Here is a 22158-nt window from a genome sequence, read left to right as displayed (position 1 = left end):
TACAATATGTTATTCCTCTGTGCTGTAAACCTCCAAAAAACATTAAAAACATGTCAATGAGTCTCACTACTGCACTGGGTGACATGTTCCTTTGCCACTGAAGAGAGTGATTATCTTGGTTGGTTTCGAAATGGCACCAAAAAGAGATAACAGCGATAAGATTGTAACTCTATATAACGAGCTCTTGATTTGTGCTAAATTTCTCAAAGAGCTTCAGTACAAAGTCAAGAGGTTGTGTTATCTAGCACAACAAGCTAGCGAAGCTCTGTAAATGAAACTGCGTTCCCATGCATGTGCAGTGGCCTCTGCCATGCTAGGTACCTCTCTCCTGAGGGGTTATTATCTTATTACCGTTATCACTCTTTGGAGCTGTTTCTAAACTACTAACTACTGAGCTACGGTAACCACGGTCTTCAGTGAGGAAGGAACATGTCACACAGTGCAGCGATGTGACTCACTGACGTGTTTTTACTAGTTTTTGGACAACAACAGAGGTCTACAGCACGGAGGAATAAGGTATATCAGGCTTTGGACACACACAATACTTGTAAGTAGATCAATTCATTGTTGGTTTGGCTCTGTGCATGAGATTTGTTGACAATAAGAGAAATATAGACATTAGCCTGCCTTATCCTTTAACCCTTTGATTACACATTATATAACTAGTGGCCAAATGTAGATAAATATTAAAAATGAAACACAACTAAAGTCTGAAGAAAAGCAATTCTCCAAATTAAACAATAAAATATGTTGTTTTATCTGACCCAATCAGCAGGAAGACATCATTTATCTGTGAATTCCAAAACTGGTCAGATTTGGGCACAAAAATGACTTGTTTAAGGTTAGAGAAAGATTGTGATCATGGGTAAAAGAAATCAGTGTCTATTTTCCCTTAACCCAGAGATGAATAATGGACTCCTCTGGACTTTGTGGCTATATAACAACATCTCACTCTTTCTTCCATTGCTCCCAACGGACTCATAATTCTTAGAGATCTTTGTCACTTGAATGTAAACATATTTTGTTATTATGCATTTGCTGAAACAACTGATGCTGTTATTTTTTTTAATAATGAGCTTTTCTACCACTATCTGACTTTCACAACTGTTCGACTGTATGAGACTCTTCTGACTGCAGCAGGACTGATAATTTGTTCTGCCATTTATGCATTCCATATTCATTATGGTGTTTTTTACTGCAATATGAAATGATACATACACTGACATATTCCATTGATTGTTTTAGTCAAAGAAACTACTGTATGTCTTTTTAAGAAAACCAATCTTTTTTTTCTTTTCTTTAGAAAAACTAAAAGTTCTAAAAAAAATTAAAATCTCCCTCTGAATGCACACACACACACACACACACACACACACACACACACACACACACACACACACACACACACACACACACCAGGCAGTGCCTCACCACATCTCTGTTTGTATGTGTTGTGAGTGGTTCTCATGGCTGTGGTTTTGTCTTGTCTGGTACAGAGTGGTGCAGCCTCATTATATGTCTCTGCAGGATCCTGGCAGGGTCAGAGGTCATGAGTATTGGGTGGAGCCTTTACAAGAATACATCTTTGAACATGGTTAACATCTTTGTCCAGGGTTTAAATGGCCCTCTAATTAACCTCTCCCCCTGCAGCGTGAAGCCTCAAGGGACAAAACAGAGCTATGTCTGAGTTTGACTGATGGTAGTCTGAAGAGGATGAAAACCCCGTGTGTCTGGTTTGAAGGTGCATATGATCAAACTTAAAGCCAAAATACATGATTTTTCAAATATGCCATTTTCAGTCCCATAATATATAATACTCAGTGTTTGTAAGTTAATATTTAGTAAAAAAAATCCCCCCAAAAAACAGTAAAATGAACACACTCAAAGCATGTTTGATTGCTCAGTATCTATTTGCTCTCAGAATGTGATTTTCTTCACGTATTGAAGCAGACAGTTAAACTAGAGCAGATGGAAGTGCTGCAAGACTTATGGGAGATGGAATTCACAGTTGCACTTTTTTTGGACTCAGCACCTTGACAAGATATGAGTGTGTGTTTTCACACTGATTTTATTTACCAATTCAATTGCTGACATTTGGGGACGTGGTGACACCTGTAGATGGTAAGTAGTGTGAGAAACAAGAGCAAACAAGACTTTTAATAATTTAAGAGTTTATGTGTCATTTAAACCACTGATTGAGAAGTGAAAACAAAAGGAAACTATTGAGCTGTGGTCCAAACTGGTTCATAGCTCTGCATTAGTGTTTCCAGGTGCAGCAAACCAAATAACTATGCATTCACATCCATTTCACAATAAAGCCTGTCTCCAAAAAATTTACACATTTTTATACATTTATATATGACTAAACTGCAACAGAAAATACATTTTGCAGGAAACATAATGCCGCCCAAATTACATTTTATCATTTAACATAATGAGAAAATGTTGTTAATTTATGCAACTGGGATGTCGCAAAAATGTTCATAGTGAACATGAATGTTCAGTGACATTATTAAACTTTTTATGGTTATGTTTAGATGAAAGATTGTGGTCCTGGTTTAATACAGAAAAACTTGAAACATAACGTGTTAATCAACACGTAACTAAAATCAAAATCTTTCACTAATCTTAACCAAAGTGCTTTCGTTTCCTAAACCTAATCACACACAGCCTCGGCCTCTGGTGTCAACATCCTGCACTGTGTACATTCACCATCCATCTCCGTCCCACTTCAGTGCAGTACATAAATGTAGCACTTCATTCATTAAGAAAAACCCAAATAACAAAAAACGGCATAATCCAAACATGACCCAGGCAGTGATTATGCTGGCAAAACAATTTAGTAGTATATAAACTTAATTTCTAGGAGACATAGGCATAGACTCACCACTGAGAACAGGACAGCGTTTATTATAGAGGCTACAGGACAAACTATGCAGATGTTATGTATGTACTGTATATCTCGCTCACATGACGATAGGTTACAGGTAAAGCATTTTAAACCACCAAACTAAAAGTGAGGATAATCACACCAGATGAAACAGGTCTCATGAAACCTCAGCAGAGATTTTGATCATTTATGACATTTTTCATATTACATTACTGACATTATTATTGTTATTATTAATAATATTACTGAAATAGTTACAGTAATGAACAACAAATAATTAGACTGGTTCTAAGTCAGCTTCAAACCATTTCACTATTGTGGAAAAAAACCCTGAAAATATTACAGTTTATCGAACATTAAGGGTTTTCTTCCAATGACTGATTGTAATCTGTACAAAGAGCTAAATTATTGTACAAATATCCAGCAGCAGCCATAATAGTCTTGTGTCAATAGTGTCAAGTCCTCTGAAATACATTCCACAGGCAGAAGACACCTTCAGTCACACACAGACCAGTCAACTGACCACACACACATATTAACATGTAGCACCACTACACACTCACTCAGTCATGATAGCATCAACATGTCCACATATGCTGAGCATACACACCCTCTTTCTTTTTTCTCTCTTATTGTTGCTTTGTGAGTCTGTGTATGTCTGTGTGTTTATCTTTAATTCATGCACATGACTGAGGCCAGCTCTGGCTGCCAGATGAGGAACATTATATTGTTACCAAACTCAGGCAATTATATCATTTCCTAGATTTACTGCAGAGAAATTGCAAGTCAATTTTCCCAGGGTTGTATTTTTTTCATCCTCATCCAGGATGAAGTTGTGTCTCACGGATAAGACACGGCTGAAGCAAAGGATGTTATGTTAGCCAGTTTTCCACCGTGACATATGTTCAAAGTAGAAATAAAAATGATAAATTCATCGTTTCAACAGGATGCGTGTACTGCACATAATCATTCCATCAGACAACACATTGTACATGATTGGTTGATTGAATGCAAAATACATCATGATGCTATGATATGGAGTCAGCCAACAAGGTGAAATCATTTCATTTAATTATCGCTTAAAATATAGAATGAATATTAAAGCAAACTCATTGTTTTCCTAATTTTTTTTTTGAGTATGTTAGTTCTGTTACAGTCATATTTAATTTGTTAAATTGTTGATTAGGCACCATCTAGTGGTTGACTGGGGTATTTTCAGTAGTTATTCCATGTTCCATGTCGTGATTAGACAGGAAACAGGAAGTTAATGCTCAGCCTCCTGAAAGACAGTATCACAGACCTGCAGTTAGTTACTCTGCATCCACTCTCACATCTTATGTGTATGGCAGCATCGTCTGTATGTTATCTTTGCTTTTTATGCTTAAGTGCATTTCTAGAGTTTCATTTCATATAATTTGATCATTTTGTGAGTATATAATATATGTTAGCCTCATCCTGTATTAGTTCATACACAACGATAGCTAGCTTATTTACAGTAGTCCGGAGATTTAATTGCTCCATCGTTATTGTAATTCATGTTTATATACAATCAGTACAAAAAGATCATTTAGTTTAGAAGATATTATTATTATTATTATTATTATTATTATTATTATATTAATAAGCTAAGCATATAATAGCTTGTTGTCGAATTCAATGCAGTTTAAGTAATCACACCTTCTGTATCTGTTTTCAGTTTTACCCTTCCTTAGCCAATATAAACCTGTGGGCAAAATACAATCTTGTCCATGGAGTCTTGGTGAAAGTAAGGAGTTTATCTGGCTGTCAAAATATCTCAATCATGTATGGAGGACAGCACAGTGTGTGTCAGCAGGATGTCAGTGAACATTAAGTCCACAGTCTGTGTGTGTGTGTGTGTATGTATGTGAGGGTTTATGCTGGACACTGGTCAGGTAGCTCTGGTTCTAATGGTATCCAAACTGATGCTCCATTGACTTTCAAATGGTCCAGCACACTTCCTGTCCCCAGGGCTGGCACTATTTTTACACTGATAGATGTCAGAGCACGCACCTTACAACCAGCTACAAAGTAGATTCTAACCAGGGTGGACTATAAGAGAGATATACAGTACATACATAACATCTTTTAAAGAAGCAAATGGTTTTAAAGTGCATTAAAGGACAAAGAAAGCAGAAGGATCCAAGGGTTCAAACAATCCTTTAGAAATTTCTTTTGACATTGCCTGAATTGATTGTTTCCAGACTGGTATCTGATTTTTAAAGACAGCACTCTTACTTCCATAGCAGCAAACAAACATATCACTCACGTTAACACTCACTTAATTACACTATCTCCAGTATAATACCTTGCAGTTTTGGGTGCACCTGCTTTCCTTCTCTCCTTCAGCAATGCACCGGTGTAGCGCGCTGACAGCACTGCTGAAACAGTGGGTGGGCAAATGGGAGGGCTGGACACATGTGGAAAAAGGGTTGCATGAGCATACAGATGTTTACAGAGGAAAAAAAACTTCCCAAGGTTTTTACAACACAACACACAACAATGATGGAATGATGGAACAATGAGCCAGCATCATTGAAAAGGAAATGTTTTGTTATGGAACTGTTATAAAGTTTATTATGACTTTTTCCCTGCAGTTGAGCAAATCATATTACAATAACAAACACACAGATGAGCACCAGTGCTCCACTGATATCAGCTTTCATAGGCTGACACAGATCTTACAGATACACTCCAGGATTTAGTTAAAGGGCCCAGTGCATCCCCCAAACCCTAAAGTCAACATCAACAAGGAGCAGAGGAACATTTTAGCATTTGGGGTCAGTGATTGACTATAAAAATCAATGAGTATATCTTTACAATATCACCATTTTCATGTCAAAATGACACACATTAATTTTTTCTTTATTATGACAGAAAAGCCCCATAAACAACATTTCGAGTCTCATGGGACAATAAAGACTAGACAATGGCTGCTGAAATTGAGAAACCATTTTTTCCAATGTTTTATACCTCCATCTTCACATAACTAGCATTTTTCTCACAACATGAACATCACAATTTGAAAGTGAGAACACCTGTTCTGTGTGTTTGGTTAAACTGAAAGACAGCATGAGTGATGTGGGGCAGAGGTTTACCCAACTAAGAGCAAACATAGTAGCAGCTGTCTGTTTTTGGTGAGGGAGTGACATGATGAAGAACAATCCAGGATGTGAAGTTTGAGTAATAGATCTATGATTTTGAAAGACACTAAAACCCTGCACAGAGGTTTATGGGGAGTTATGACAGCAATTTTATCCTCTACGGCCTCGATCACAAGGTGAACAGCAGAATTATATGAATGAACAAAATGACTCATACAGGTGGGAGTATTGTTCCCTCTGTCACAACAGTCCCACATAAAATTAAACATTGTACTGTATGTATAGATGTAATTATCTCTGTGTGTGTACTAGGGGTGTGCAATACAAATACATTATTCGGCAAAGCACAAATAATATTTTTTTTTTTTTACAAATATTTGTTTCATACAAATATTTTTAAAAATATTTGTCAGTTAGAGGTCTGTCTGCAATAAGGTGATGAGCAAAGTTTTAGCTCACTAGTCAGCACAGTCGTCTATGATCTGGAAGACTCCAGTTCAAGACCCAGTGTGGGGACCTCCTTCATAAGGTAGTTTATTTATGAACATTTATTGTAACACTTTAATTTTCTAAAATTAAAAGCGTAATAAAAACAAAAACAGGATTTTTAAGCCTCTTTCCACTTTTTTTCAAATACAAATACAAATACAAATAATTTTGCTGCCTCAACAAATACAGATACAAATACAAATACTGGGCTTTCTGCACATCCCTCGTGTGTACATTTGATAACTGTGTATAAATTTATCTATATGTTTACCATGTGACACTTAAGATAATTAAGACAATCCACCTATCTATCTGAAATGAATGAGGAGGCATTTTGTTAAGTAGCGCTAACTCCAGTCTGACAGACACACCAGATGATGGCTGTGATGCCCTAATTTGCTGTTAGCCAAGTGAAACTGAAGTGAGCAGAAGAGATTTTGCTGTTTTTCTATTATTTTTGCATTTTTTCAAAACCAATTTGTGAGGTCATGCTCACATGTAAACTGTAAACTGAATTGTCAGATTTGTATCATGTATCTGCCTCTTGTGCTGAATTTCAAATTGTATTCCCTTACACTATTTGTTACTGAAAAAAAGTAATCACAGAACTGTAGCACGTTACAAGTGTCGTGTTACTGCCCAACACTGTTACACACAGCTCCCAGCTTTAGCTTGTTGATATTAAATACACATGTAGTTAATCCATCATATCAGAGGTGGAGAACACTGACAAGCTGATGTCAGATTTCTAATAAAAGGTGATTATTGGTCTAGTATAATAGCAAACCAATATATCTGTCCCTAGGGAGCTGTCAAGTAAAGATAGAGCGACAGTGTGTGTGGCCTCTTTGTGGAGGAGTAAACACAGCCATGTGTGCAATTTCACACCTTTCACACCTTGGAATCCAGTGCTGGGAAGACAGGGTGTCCTTTTCACCCGCCCACCCCTGGGCCCTGCACCACGACACCTTCAACAATAGGCCCGGGCTAAAAGGTCAAGGGTCAATCAGGGTCATGTGTTCAATAATCAGCTACTGCCTCTCCAGGTCTCTACAACTCTCTGGCTTTGATTGGATTGGGATATAAAGGGGGAACAGGGAAGGGAGGGGAGGGGAGGGGTGTGTGTGGCATAAAGAGATGTTGAAACATGGCCAGATGAATGGAAAAACGCTAAAAGGCGGATGCGAGGGAGGAGAGTGGGGAGTGAAAGGGGAGGTGGGGGGGGTGGGGTGGGGCGACAGGGGTCACTGCTGCATGAAAACAGGACCACAGTCAGAGGGTAATCAATCCGTCAGCCGGTCTATCAAGACATCAGTCAATACAGACACAATTTGACATTAAGCTATCAATCAGTGGTCAATAGATCACTCATGCAAACAACTACAAGTGAAACATTATTTTGTTTGGACTAAAGGGATTAAAGCAGCCTGTTGAAATGCTTTGAACAGGTAACTTGAACATCTCAACAAATATATTAAACTGCTGTCAGAAATCTTAGCGTATAGCTTAAAGGTCACTTGACCAAAAATACAAAAACATATTTTCTAACCTTCACCAGCAGAAAATAAAAGTAGTTTTGGATGTATATGTAAAAAGCTGTAAAACAATCAACTACAACATGTGCCCAGAAAAAAATGTGTCATTGGATGACCACAGAACACGCTCAACACTGTTTCACAAGAATTATTTCTTCAGTAGTTCCAATGAAAACTTTGAGCACCACAACTTCCTTTGTATAGGAAAATGACTAGCATATTGACAAACTAAAATAATGACAAACATATTCCAGTGTTTAACAGTTCTTCAGAAAAGCAGCATTTACATCAGCACATCTGTGTACAAATGAGTTGATGCTCTCTTGCGCTTAAGAGTCTATACAGTCATGCTAGCAGCTCTGTGAGGGTGTCCTCCTTAAGCTAAATGCTGACATCTGCATACTAACATGCTCACAATGCCAATGCTAACATGCTGATGTTTAGCAGGTATAAGGTTCACCATGTTCATCATCTTCATTATTGTGATAGCATACTAACATTTGCTGTTTAGCATGAAACATACAGTACAGCTGAGGCTGATGGGGTTGTCATTAGTTTTGCAGGTATTAAGTCATAAACCAAGTACTGGACAAAGTAAATTTTGACCTGCTGATGGAGCTACATGTAAAGTCAGAGGATCACCAAAGTAGGTAAGCAGGATTTATCCTCTGGGAGCCATGAATGTCTGAACTAAATTTCACAGCAATCCATCCAAATGTAGCTGAGACATTTTAGTCTGGACCAAAGTGGTGGACTTCATCCCTAGAGCTCTGCAGCTAGTGTGGCAGACAGGCTGTCTACACAGGATATGTTTAGGTCAGGGTTTTGTCAGGGCAATTACAGATAGCCTACATTTTAATTTCAACCAATATACTACTAGAGTACTATGACTGTGTAACAGCTTGCGTTTCACTTGCAATTGAAGTGTGGAACCCCAGTTTGAAGCTTATTTTTAGGCTTCAAGTCAATTTTCTTGGATTGGGTTTGGGTTGTATGTGCTGCTAAATCATGTCTGAGCCAAAAGCAGGACTGTGGCTGAATACTTTCAGTGCAGACAATGAAGGACTGAAGCTGCTGTGCTGATTTCACTGTACAGGCTTTGGAGGCAAGGTGTAAAAAACGTTCCTTGCTGCTTTTTTTGGGAGGGATGAGACTGAATGCACTTCTTGTAAGTCACTTTGTATCCAAATGGATGTAAGGTAATGTAATGTTTTTATGAAGCTATGGTCAGGGAGGGGCCTTTATCCTTTCAACACTGACTGCATGATAAATGTAGTTTACTTGTGTGTGTGCTAGTTGCATTCGTCACTCTGAGGACAATGGCTGATGAGACACACACACACGTGTTGAGTGTTCGAGCTCAGCTGTGCTAACCAATGTCCTCAGGCCTAAAGCTGCTACTAGCAGCTGACTCGCACAGGTTGATTTCAAAAGAACAATAATCCACTTTATGATCACATTAAATGTATAGAAAAGTGTGTTTTAGGAAAACATGTACAGTTGCAATATTGAATCACAATCTCAGGGGAAATTAAAAGCTGAGGGTGGTCCAGCTATGGTTTGGCTGTGAAGTGATGAGGTGTGTCTTAGTGTGTGAACATGCACTTGGGTCTCATATGTGTTAATGTGCATGTTCTTTATAGGTGTGTGTGTTTGTGCTCATATATGTTGTCACTGTTGCTTACGCATGTTGGAGTGTGCCTGTGCAGGGTCCAGCTGCACTGTGCTCCCAGCAGATAAAGGCCACCCTGTGTCTCTGATATGGGAGGACCTGGGTGGATCCAGTTGTTCAGGATTATGGTGTTCCAATAAAACCTCGTGGGCTCTGTCATGAAACCCTCATCTGCTTAGTTCATCTGCAGGGTAAATCGCAGTAAGAAAAACCACTGTCCTGTTACTCTGCATCTCTGCTGTTATGCAACCAACGCAAGTCAGCTAAAGACATATATCTGGTGGATGACAGTGGTAAATGGTCCCCCAGCTGTAGAAGCAATCATAGAAGAATGATGAACTGTCCCCACAGTTCAGTTGAGAGACCTTTTCCCTAATTCTTTAGGCTACAGGGTTCTAGGTCGACTTGTAGGCTTGTTGAAGCAGGATTGAGAATACACTGTATGCTATCACTACCCAATGGATCCCACCTATATATCAGTTCAGGTTCAGTATTTTTTTGGTTTTGGTTTCACATGAAATGTACTACACTTTTCATTCAGTTTCTTCCCCTCTCTGACTTTGCCATTTTCATCTGTGTGTCACATTTTGTAAACAGGACACACATAATACCCAGTGGGAAATGAGAACTGTGTTGCATTAGCCAGGCAAAGTTAAAAGTCAGAATCTGATTGAAATAAAGCAATAACTTACTAAAGGGGAGCTCAAAATGCCCAGTGATTCAGGGAAGACTTCTCCTGTGGGGTCAGTGCTATTACCAGACAGAACATTACTATTGGACAATTTTGCAAAATCCAGAATTACATCAATGGTTCCTAAACAGGACTCCTCTGGGGGTTGCAAAGGCATTGCATTAGGGGGTGTACATAAGCAGAGGTCAAAGTGTCATTAATAACATTATTCATTGCTCAGTTTAGCTCAGGTTAGTTCATTAATTTAAACAGGTAACAAAACACAAGAAAGATAACATACTAAAGGATTGGTGATTGATTGGTGAAAAAAAAACAAACAAACAAAAAAAACAAGATAATTATGAAACACATTCGCACAAAGAATAACTAATAATTATATGTGCCAATAGTAGCATTTAAATGAGATACATATGTGGATTGCTGGTAACTGGCATGCATACAACTACTAGAAAAGACACATCAGAGGACAGAAGGAGAAAGACAGCCGTACAAAATTTGACCCATTTAAAAAGCTATAAGCTTGAATTCAACATTTGTGAGAGGAGGACTGTGTTGCAGTATGATAGTGCTTATTCCACATCTGAGATCTCTTGTATCTGATAGAGATGGACAGTTGTTCTAAATCTTGGGAGATTGCTGCATTGAATTTCAAATCATTGCTGGAGGGAAGTCCTTTTTTCCACTTGAGTTTTTAAGTCAAAATGTCATGCCATGAAAAAGGAATATGAATCTGACCCATTTATGGACAACAAAGAAACAAGAGTGCTCTGATGCTAACAAGGGCTACTGAAAGTCAAAGAATAGCTGGTGCAGTATACTGTATAGATTGTAAAGTCTGTGATATTAGACTATATAAAATTCTATTCTGGTTAGCAAGAGTTCTTGAAAAGCAAAATAACATGTAAAGAACAAGATGAGCAGAATTTGAGAAGGAAAACAAAATGTGACTAATCAATCAATGTCAATCCAAAATATATAGAAGGATATTTACTTTGCCTGTTGCAAATTACCATCAGGTGTGCAAACTTTTGTGTCACCATTATTTTTTAATATAGCAATGTATTTAAGACCCAAATTGTAAATTAGCTGCAGTTCATCTGATTTCCATAAAGTGCGGTTAAGTAAGATCTGATGACAAGCTGTTTTGACACGTGTTGCACATGTTTGGAAAGCAATAGAGCACAAGACACTTGGAATTGCAAGCTTGTATTCATCCTGCAAGAGGAACACTATATGTGAAGAAATGTGAGTTAAATATCCTGATGTTGCCAGCTCAACAAAAGTTAAGTGACTGAATGAGTCATGAGAAATCAGTGGGAGATTTTAGATGAAACTTTTAAACTCTTTTCACAGGATTGTTTTGTAAGTACAATATAATGGTTCAAAACTATGACTGGCTGCTTGAATCATATGGCACTGGACAGGCTGAGAGACAGAAACAGACACATAACATACTTACCTAATAAAACTGCATTGCTTAGCTCTGCTAAACTAACTTTGTCATGCAGCACCTAAAAAGGTGCAAATCCTTAGTACATATCCATCATAGAGGCATATCTGCTCTGGAGTTCACTGTCAATATAACAGCAGAGTCTTCTGAGTCTTTAGTGTGTGGCGACTCGGGCACTTTATCCTGCATTTTTCATCTGCACAAAAGAAATCGATAAACATGCCTAAAAAGATACATGCAGTTCTTTTTTCTTTAATAAAATTAATTAATTAGAGCCACAGACAACCAGTTTCAAAATATTATGAATCAAAAGTGAAGTAATGATTTCTTTGAAACTGTTATGGCAGAGAGATGGGACCAAGGGAAATGGCTGAACATCTTTGCAGTGTGGTTAAAATGTTCTCCATCAAGACTGAAACTGATCATCTGTGCTGGAAGTGCAGAGTGGGAACTTACCTACATTGTATACTTGAAGTATGTTAGTCAATCTATTCAAGCTCAAGGTTTTGGAACTCCTGCACATAGGCAACCACTGACAGCGTGACAGATATTGCAGGCATTCCTATAGAATATTGCATTGTATGGTTAAGGTTTACAACAAAACCACTAAGCTGAGGTTAGGGAAAGATTGTGGTTATGATCTTAAAACAAGTCAATGTTAATTGCTGGTCTGAATCAAGACACAAACTCCTGTCCACCCTAGCTTTTCCACTCTTATTTTTAAATTAAGGGCATGCTACTTCTGTCGGGATTCGGGTCTCATATTTGACAGTAGCAGTCAGGTTCTGTTGAGTCAAGTCTTAAAGACAGGTATGAGCAGGGTTCAGGTCTCAGTTTCAGGCCTGCACAGACGTCTGTTGAACCTGTAGACTTGAGACGATCTCCTCATGTGGGAAAAAAAAGTTGAGATGGAATCGTTCCAAACAGGAAACTTAAGTTTGAATGCCAGAACCACATGCACAACTGAAGCCAGCACTGTTCCATCTCCCATGAGTGAAAGGGATTTTAGACATCACACAGATATCTACACTGACCTAATCTCCCTGACAACATAAACTCTGAAGCTAACAGCAGCTGACAGGCGTGAGTCAAATACTGACTTGTCTATAAAGCTTTAAGAAGATTGCATGAGAGTCACGTGATCTCCCTCCCTACACACTGATGATGACAACGTTTTATTTATTGAAAGTGTGGTCAAGTTACACGCTTTCCCTCATTCTCTTACTCAACTCCTCGAAGACGTTACGTAACTCAATCTAGTTGCGTTCCCTCTTACGCTGTTAAAAATGTAGTCACACACACACACACACACACATTTATGTGCTCACTAATGCACAGCATATCTTGATCAAGCCAGACTGACGTAGGAAGGAAGTAGGGGGAAAGTGGTGAGTCACAGCTGGTTCTCTGGCCACCAGCTGCAGTAAGAATCTCCTCGTCAGGTCGGCCAGCTGCCAAGACAGGGAACCACATCAGCTCAGTATCCTACCAAAGGGGAAGACCGCCCCACAAGAGGCAACAGCTGGGGGGTAAAAGACTGGAGTGATTCAAACTGAATTACTCAATGTACAACATTTGCCATTTAAAACTTTTTTTTTTCCATTTAAAGCTAATATCTTGTTACATTTTATGGTGATATTAATTTTCTCTGAATTTCTTGCATTCACCATTTACATCAGAATGGTATTGTCATTGTTAAAAGCATCTGAACAGAATTTTAGACTGTCACACTTTAAAAATGTCCATCAAACTATCAGTTGTGTTGGGTTTCCAAACAGACCATCTTAATTTGGAGGAAATTTGGGGATTTAAGGGGAACTATGTGGGGCTAAGATAAAATCAGGGACTAGCTTTTATAAGTTTAAATGGTAAGCAGCATATAGAAAACAATGTATTATGTTTATAAGTTACTTTTTGGCCACCTGGAATCTGAAAACACAAGTTATGAACTATGAGCTCGGGGTTGGTCTCCACCAACTCCTGAGGAATATATCTGCCTCTTAAGCTGCGAAATGCTTCATAATGTTCACTACCTAGGGGAATTTCACCCCCAGGAAGTCTATTAGAGGGGACCACCACTCTAACACTGACGGTAAGGTCACACAGGTACGAACAACACAAGAGACTGACGTGATTCCAATATAAATTATACAAAAGAAAGTTTATTAACACTTTAAAAATTCAAACCTTACATGAAATCTCTTGGTGATGATGCAAATGAATAGAATAATAAGTGGCACAATCCTTAAGGGCCCCTTTAATGGTTTGGTTAAATTTGCTGATAAAGTGCAGACACTAGACCCAGGGCTCACCAGGCGGAGATGACTAACTGAAGGGAGGGGGAAGGGTCATGATGCTACACACCACACGAGAAAACCACACACCATTGACTGACATCCAAGTGCACTACTGTACAGGGAGTGAAGGGACTGCCACTCGCCACACCGGCCCAACAGCTCCTGTCCAAAGAAAAGAGGCAAACTGTTAGTCAAGGCAAAGGGGCACAAAATATAATAAAAAAACAGCCCCAACACCACACTATGCTGGGCCCAGAAGGTCACCACCAAGGTTGATTGTGCTGAAGTACCACTCGCACACACACACACACACACACACACACACACACACACACACACACACATACAGTTAACCCAATAAACCAAAAGAAAAAAAAAATCTACAGAAAACAATGAATGATCACAAAATCTGTAAACAACAACAATGAATATCTAATTAAAATACAATATAAGCTGATGAGGATCAGTCTTCCTGGTGCAGCGTTAAATCCTACACTACTTTAATTTCCTCTACTGAGACAGCACCACATGCTGTGATACCAATACTCAAATCACGTCCAGGGGAATTTACTCCCGGCGTGCAAGGCAGCGAGCACGCACACACATACACTCGGAATAGTTTAAAAGCCAAAGAGATACTGCTTAATAACTGCCAATAGCAATCAGAGACCAGAGTCACATTTCACGTGTAGCCAAACAAAAAGTGTATAAAAAACGCCAGACAGAAACGAGCCAGCCTACCTCAGGAATCCAATGCAGCACGTGGAATAATACACACCGCTCCGAGGCCACATACTCCCAACTCCCAACCTCCAGCCAGAATACAGGCCACCTCTGCGCATCAGACACACCACTAATAAGGCCCAGGTATGCAGTGATAGCGTCAGAACATACCTGACGAAAGTGAACGGAGGAAATTCAACAACCAGCATCTCAAGATAGCCACGTGGATCCGACACAGCCACGCCACGGCACTGCCCAGTAATCAAAGTGGAATAGACTGATTGCTCCCAGCCCAGCAGCATTCAATAGGCGGGGAGCGAAGGAGCGAGCCCACACTGTTATTCACACTGGTCCAACACACACACAAACAACATGAGTGGAGACGAGCTGCGCCGTCCTACCACAAGAGCTTTGTCACTGAATATCGGGAAGCCAGCCGTGGAACCAGAGCAATGAGCTAGAGTAAAAGAGGCTAAAGAATCGGCCACAGCCAACAAAGGAAGTAGACTGCTTCATGCAGATGAAGACTGCTCTCATCGGGCCTGTTGAATAGTCCAGTAGGTGTGTTGCGAGAGCTGAAGTTAAGGAAAAATCACATCATTTACACATTCCACTAGTTTAGCTGTCTTTTAGTATTAAACCCAAAATGTGCCTTTAATAGCGAGATTTACTTAACTCTCACAAAAGTTCCACGTTTATCAATTTGAACTGTTTATAAACCTGAAGCAGGTTTACATGTTGCAGTATTCCTGTTTCTTTCAGAATAACCCTGCTGACATATTCACATTTTATCAACCTGGTTTATCCAGGTTTCTGAAAACCAAACTGCAAAGTTTTCATGAGCTAACATGCAAACAGGTTGCTACATAAGCCTGTCTTGTCTACATGGAGCTCTACCACTTCTTGAATTAGTCCAACACAAATCATTTAAAGAGCCAGCCTCTGGTACTGTAGGTACTTGGACCACATGCTGTCCTCATAAAAGCACACAGAGAGAGACTAAATGAGAACCTGTCAACACTTGACTTACAATAGCAGAGCAGACTAGGCGGGCATAGACTTACGTGTCACTTAAGGTCAAGTGTTTAGTGTATTTCTGTACATCTCTCTCCAGGCTGGCAGTTCTCTGCTCAAATCAGTATGCTGTACAATCACAGTTGATAATGCTGTCAGTGGCCAGACTAGTCTTGCAAACAGTAATACTGTGGTCAAAGCGGATGTTATGACCCACAATACAAACAAAACTGGCATTAACCTTAAAAGGCATGCTACTAATTGAACAAAACTCCTACTCATACCCTGAGTAGTAGGGCGTCATTCCCTTCACTGTAAACTACAGTGTGCAGTGTCATCCTGCAGCAGGAAACACAACAACTTTTGGGTATGAATATCAGTTTAAAAATTGTGGTATTTTTGGAAGAAAGTAGTCACAATTTCAGCATACAGCACCAATGAGGGTGAAGTTAGTTTTAGCCCTCCCCACTCCATCAATAATTTACTTGGCATTTGCTTTTAGTGCAAGAATAAAAGGTACTTCCAGGCTTTGTGTGCGTGTGTGTGTGTTCTGTGAGGCCAAGTGTAATGACCTAATTGTGCTGGTTCTTCTCTCTCATTGTCAGGCAGATCTTGGGGTGAACATTGTTTAACAGACTGATGTGGATTGAACAGGAACAGGAACTAGCGGTCTGCCAGAGCCCATAAAAGCCATCTGACACACCACAGCACATTACAACATTAGATGGTGTTGTGTAGTTACACCAGACTTTTCCACCGTAACAGTCGCTGAGGAAATCCTGATGAGATGCTTTCTCAAACTGACAGGAGAAGATAAAAAAATGTGTAATTGTCTTTTCAGTTTTTTTTCAGTCATCTTGGTAGTAGAATATCTAAAAGTGACTGCAAGATAAAAATCTGAAAGCAGTGTGCCATACAAAAATAAGCCAGTATTTGTTACCAAGTATTTACTTTTTATTCAGGCACATAAAACAAATATTTTATCACAGAGGAAAATGTGAAATTGTTTTGAGCTTATCATTTCCACAAAATGTGACATTTGCAGCAAAATCCAGCTGCAGGAGCTCAAATAAGTTGTCGGTCAGAGATGAAGTAGCAGCAGCACTTTAAGTAAATGATCAAAGCACTTTCCTGCTGCAAAACATTCATGGATAACCTCAATGTATGATGCGGAAGAATTATAAACCAAACTTGGGAAAAGCTCACTTGGCTGCATGCTAACTTAGTTAGTATCATTTTTTTTGGCTTTTTATCAGAGATGTGGGTTTCATAGCATAAACACTCATTTCCTTTAACAATTGACCACTGTGGTTTTTAAGACGTTACGTCAGTCATAACTGTTGCATAAACACAAAATAGGGCTTGAAAGAGGCGTAGGCCACTTCCCATGCAAAAGCTGTGATCTATAAAAACAAACTTGACAGGAACTCTGACCCATGAGTATGAACATTTTGGAGACAGGAAATTAGCGACACAGATGGTGAGGTGGTGAACTGAAGCTCACACATTTAATTTCATTTCATATCACACGTTAATTATAGATCCACTTCATCATAGACGTTCAAACCAGCAGTGTTATCTGTACTCGCCCTTGTAGTGAGACAGAACTATTCAATAAGCAACTTTCATTTGAAATGATATAAACCAACTCAGATCTTAAATCAGAGTCCGCTCAACATTTCATCAGCGCTGTCTTACTCAGAGCACAGAGGAGAGGGTCAGCTGAGGAGCAACACAGCAGCTGCTGAAATGAATGATGTCAGGATGTGGCAGGTGGCAGGATTCTGGAAAGTCTGACTTGCCTTTCCCCAATATTAACCCTGAACATACTGATTCCTTTTCACCTCAACCGCATAACGAATGAAATTATCATCAGTTGTAGAAATTCAAGATGACATCAAATAACTTAAACAAACAACTTCAAAATCATTGCAGAACAGAGTGCTGATATATTTTAAATAATATCTTCTAATAACTATGCATATAGCTTCAGGTATGATTCTCCATATAGTTTTTGTGTGTAAAATCAGTGCAGTGAACACAACTGAACACATACTCTGCCTTCTCCAGTCACCTCACCAGCACATCTTCACCACCTGCACTCATATATGGACTGTGTAAATGGGAGGAACACCTGTATGCTGGATTTTGGAGTAAATATTAATGAATACAGTGTTTATTGTATTTTACATATTGAGTGTATGGTGTAAAAACTACTTCAAAGTGGTTAACTAGGAACTGGCCTGCTGCAGGGTGACTTTATAATCCACAGGAATGTTTAGTGATGTTGTATATGCTTGTTTTGGGTTACACATGTAACTTCAAGAAGTCTGAAAAAGGGGAAATAAAACAGAAAAGGTCCATTCACAATTCTGAGATGAAAGTCAGAACTCAAATATGTTTTTCACATGTGGTCCTAATCTTCTTCCGTACAGACAACACAGTGTGATGCCCCATTACTGTCATATGACATATAAAATAATCAAATAATACTGCCACCCTGCTTTTATTGTTATGAGTGTGAAATTATTATTGTAAGTACACTTAACATTTTAAATCTAATTTAATATATGGCATTTATTATCACATTTATTACAATTTACATTGATACATTTAGCTATATTTGGCTTTATTATTTGTTTTCTTTTTAAGCATTTTTTTTGTTACATCATTGATGATCAAACTGAATTAATTACAGAATTTAAATGCATTGTGGCTATTACTGAAAAAAAATGCAAACCATAAAATCCCCCTCCACTCAAAAATGTGTTTTTCTTCTTGTTCTTTCAGTTGGATGTTGGTCTCTGAGCTCACTTTAAATCTAAATTTAAAGCGTGACCTATGAGCATGATTTATGACATCACAACTAGTTTGGAGCTAATCCTGGTCCGGTATGCAACTTATACAAGTGTGATGTGGAAACTTGAAGCATCCAGTGCCCAAACATTGGGAATGAACTTTATAGTGAAGAAGGAGACATCTTGCATTAAGCAGTTAAACTTTTGAAATGAAAAATTTACATATTCTTCAGCAAAGGAGAAGTCATTTTTCAGAAATTCCAACTATGTAATTGAACTCAGACTCAAATTATTATTCAAAGCAGAGTATTTTTTATATTTCTCATAACATGTCTGGAGGGGATTGAGGAATCCCAGCAGAATCCTTGTTACTGATTGGATTCTTTTAGAGCTACCTCAAAGAGCAGCACTTGTTTAATCATTTGCTATAAGTTGATTGACGCAAGTGTCTCTAACTGAACCATGTTTTATATTATACTGAAGGATTACATACTCCTTTATGGACTGATTGATTATGGTCAAGGTGAGACCACTGCTGTTTTCAAAGTAGTGGCTACATGACAGTAATGCTAGATTTAGGAATTTTCCACTTGTCTAAAGTCATTTTCCTGCAGTCACTATGACGATCAGGATGCAGCATCATGGAGACTTTGTCCCCTCTGTGTCCTGGGGATAATGTGTACTGTGATGTAATAATGAATAATCCCCGTCTGCACGCTGGTGAAATTTTGACCAGTCTTATTCCCACTCTGCTTCAGTGCATCTTAACTATTTCATTTCACTTCATATTAACAGGGACATGCTGCTCCACTATAAATCAAACACATACAGTATGTATGTGTGTTTTCTCTGGCTAAGGTTTGGATGCTTCACACCCAAATTAGTGTAGGTCTTGGTGTTGACACTGTTAATCAGGGTGATCCACCACTGTCAAATGATTGTTTATGTAATCATCTACCCTTAAAAAGTTTGAATTTTCATGTCCCATATATCTTGTTTTCTCCTCAAGGAAACTAAAAGGAGTCTGTTCAGTTTGCAGAAAGGTGGCACTGACTTATGTCTTTTTGTCTTTGTCCAGTTTTGGTTTTCCACCCTTCCCCTGATAATAAATTCACTCATGAGTACATAGAAGTTAAGTACATACATATGTACGTACACATGTGCTGAAACAAACTGAAACACACACACACACACACACACACACACACACAGATGCATGAAAATGCCTCTTGTCGCGTCCTCAGCAGGCTCCATAAATTCCCCAGGTGTGAAAACATTTCCCATCCCGATTCCAAGAGTTTCGGCGCCAGCTGTCCCAGGGGACACAGGGCCACACAGCACAGATGGATACACCGAGACAACCCCTCCCCTTTCCCCCTTTGCCTCTACCCCTATATCCTTGCCACAGATGGTCCACCCCTTACCCCATGCTGGGTCCTCAAATGAACCTGTACCAGAGACCTGCAACTCTGTGAATGGAATGAATGAAAAATCAAAAGCCCCTTACATACATAACCTGAACATGATGGCAATTTTACAATGAATGAGCTGAGTCACTTTTCCATAAAATATTCATGACAACAATATTTCTAGTTCAGACCTTATAACATTCGTGTAACATCTCCAGTACAGCTTGAGTCTGAACTGAGTGCCATCACATTATTTTAAAGGCTACAGTAGCAGATGAAACCCATTTGTTCCATCTTGTCTCCCCCCTCTCTATGGCGGCTGTTCTATTCTGAACAGCTATAAACACTAGTTCTTTTAAACAGGGTCAGAGAAGCAGTTAGTTTAAACTATACTGTTAAGGCCCAAATGTCTACTGCTTTAAATGGATGAATGCACACCAAAAGTGTTATGAGGCATCAAACTGCCTTGACACCCCTACTCCGACCTTGTTTTGATTTTGGAGCGTCAAATGAGTTTTTTCTGCAGCCAAAAAAAAAGAGAGAGCACAGGCGAGCTGACCACCAGCCAGGGAGAGAAAGAGAGAGAGAGAGAGAGAGAGAGTGGTTGTGGTTGAGTGAGGACAGCCAGCAGTAGAACAAAGCCAGTAAATGAGAGAAATAAAACGTTATATTCTTATTTTACAGTGGCTACTTTCTACAGCACAAATAAATAACCCATCATTTCTCCTTTTCCTTCATTCATTGCATCCAACTAATGCAGCAGTAAATACAAAGAACAACAGGACAAATCTGTGTTGGGTCTGTGGTGTTTGCATTTTAAATCTGATGCCTGCAGTGCACCATAGGAAAATCAACACTATTAAATGTTTCTATGGTAATAATTTCAAGATGGGGTCTAGCTTTCCCTCATTTATACTCTTCATATACATACATACACAAATATATACATACATATACAGTACATTTAGGCGTAGTTGCTCAAACAATATTTTAAAACATCAATTGCATTTGAAAAAAGTATGTCTAAATTGAGTCTAAATAAAAGTTGTATGACTGGTAATGGTTTGTAAAATGATGGAAACAGAATGGGAGGGGATGTCAACAGTGAGGAAAAAACACTATTCTAAATTGCTCATTGGGACAGTTTGCATGATTTAAAAAAAAAAAAAAAAAAACTCGTGGGTTGTAATTGGATGAGCCCCAGAAGAAAATAAAGCTGGTCTGAAAAGTGGAAAAAAAAAGAGAGATTACTATTGACAAAAATCTGAGAAGGTTGTTTGTCCATAGACCTTTAAGACTGTCCCTAACTTGAGCTCATCATTTTGTCTATGTGAGGTTTGAATTATTCCTTTCACATTATCACCGCTAAATCTTGACTAATTTGTGCAGAAAAGTGCCTGATGTCAATATCATACCATGAGATAAAAATTATATCACTCAAACTTTACACTGCACTCATGGATGGATTATAAAACAAAAGTACAATCCTTACCCCTGGACAACAGGTACATACAGGGTTCCCTACTGCTTACCAGGGCAACCCTCTCCTGCGTCACTGGTGGTGGTTTTGCATATTTATCTGCTGTATTTTACACGTTACACTAACTCTCAAGTGCTGTTGTTGGTTGTAAGTAGATCCTGAACTGCAGTATTTTGCTGGATATGAAGAGAGGTTATATTAATCTTTGCCAAAGATATCTGCCACAGCAGATTCACACTGACCCATCTCTTTACTTTTATCAATGCAGTAGCATACTATACAAAATATGATGCCCCTTTTTAATATGGCACATCATTTAAAAAAGCTTTATAGATCAGTTATATGTCATTAATAACACAACTTGTGGGTTGCCAGACTGTTAAAAATCCCTATGACAGATTGGACTGTATGATATGAAATCAAAATAACGGTCATAAATATCTTGAGCTTGTGAAATGGTTTGTGAATGTGTAATAAAGTTTTGCAGCTGTAGAAACATTTTGTGCATGTGTTAAAAGTTTTGTGCACAGAGATATTTGCACATGTAAAAAGTTTTTGTAGCTGTAAAAATATTTTGTGTATGTGTAA

Source organism: Thunnus maccoyii, chromosome 10, assembly GCF_910596095.1.
Source record: "Thunnus maccoyii chromosome 10, fThuMac1.1, whole genome shotgun sequence".
Taxonomy (NCBI): domain Eukaryota; kingdom Metazoa; phylum Chordata; class Actinopteri; order Scombriformes; family Scombridae; genus Thunnus; species Thunnus maccoyii.
The sequence above is the reverse complement of the archived record's forward strand: the minus strand, read 5'-3'. Positions refer to the sequence as shown.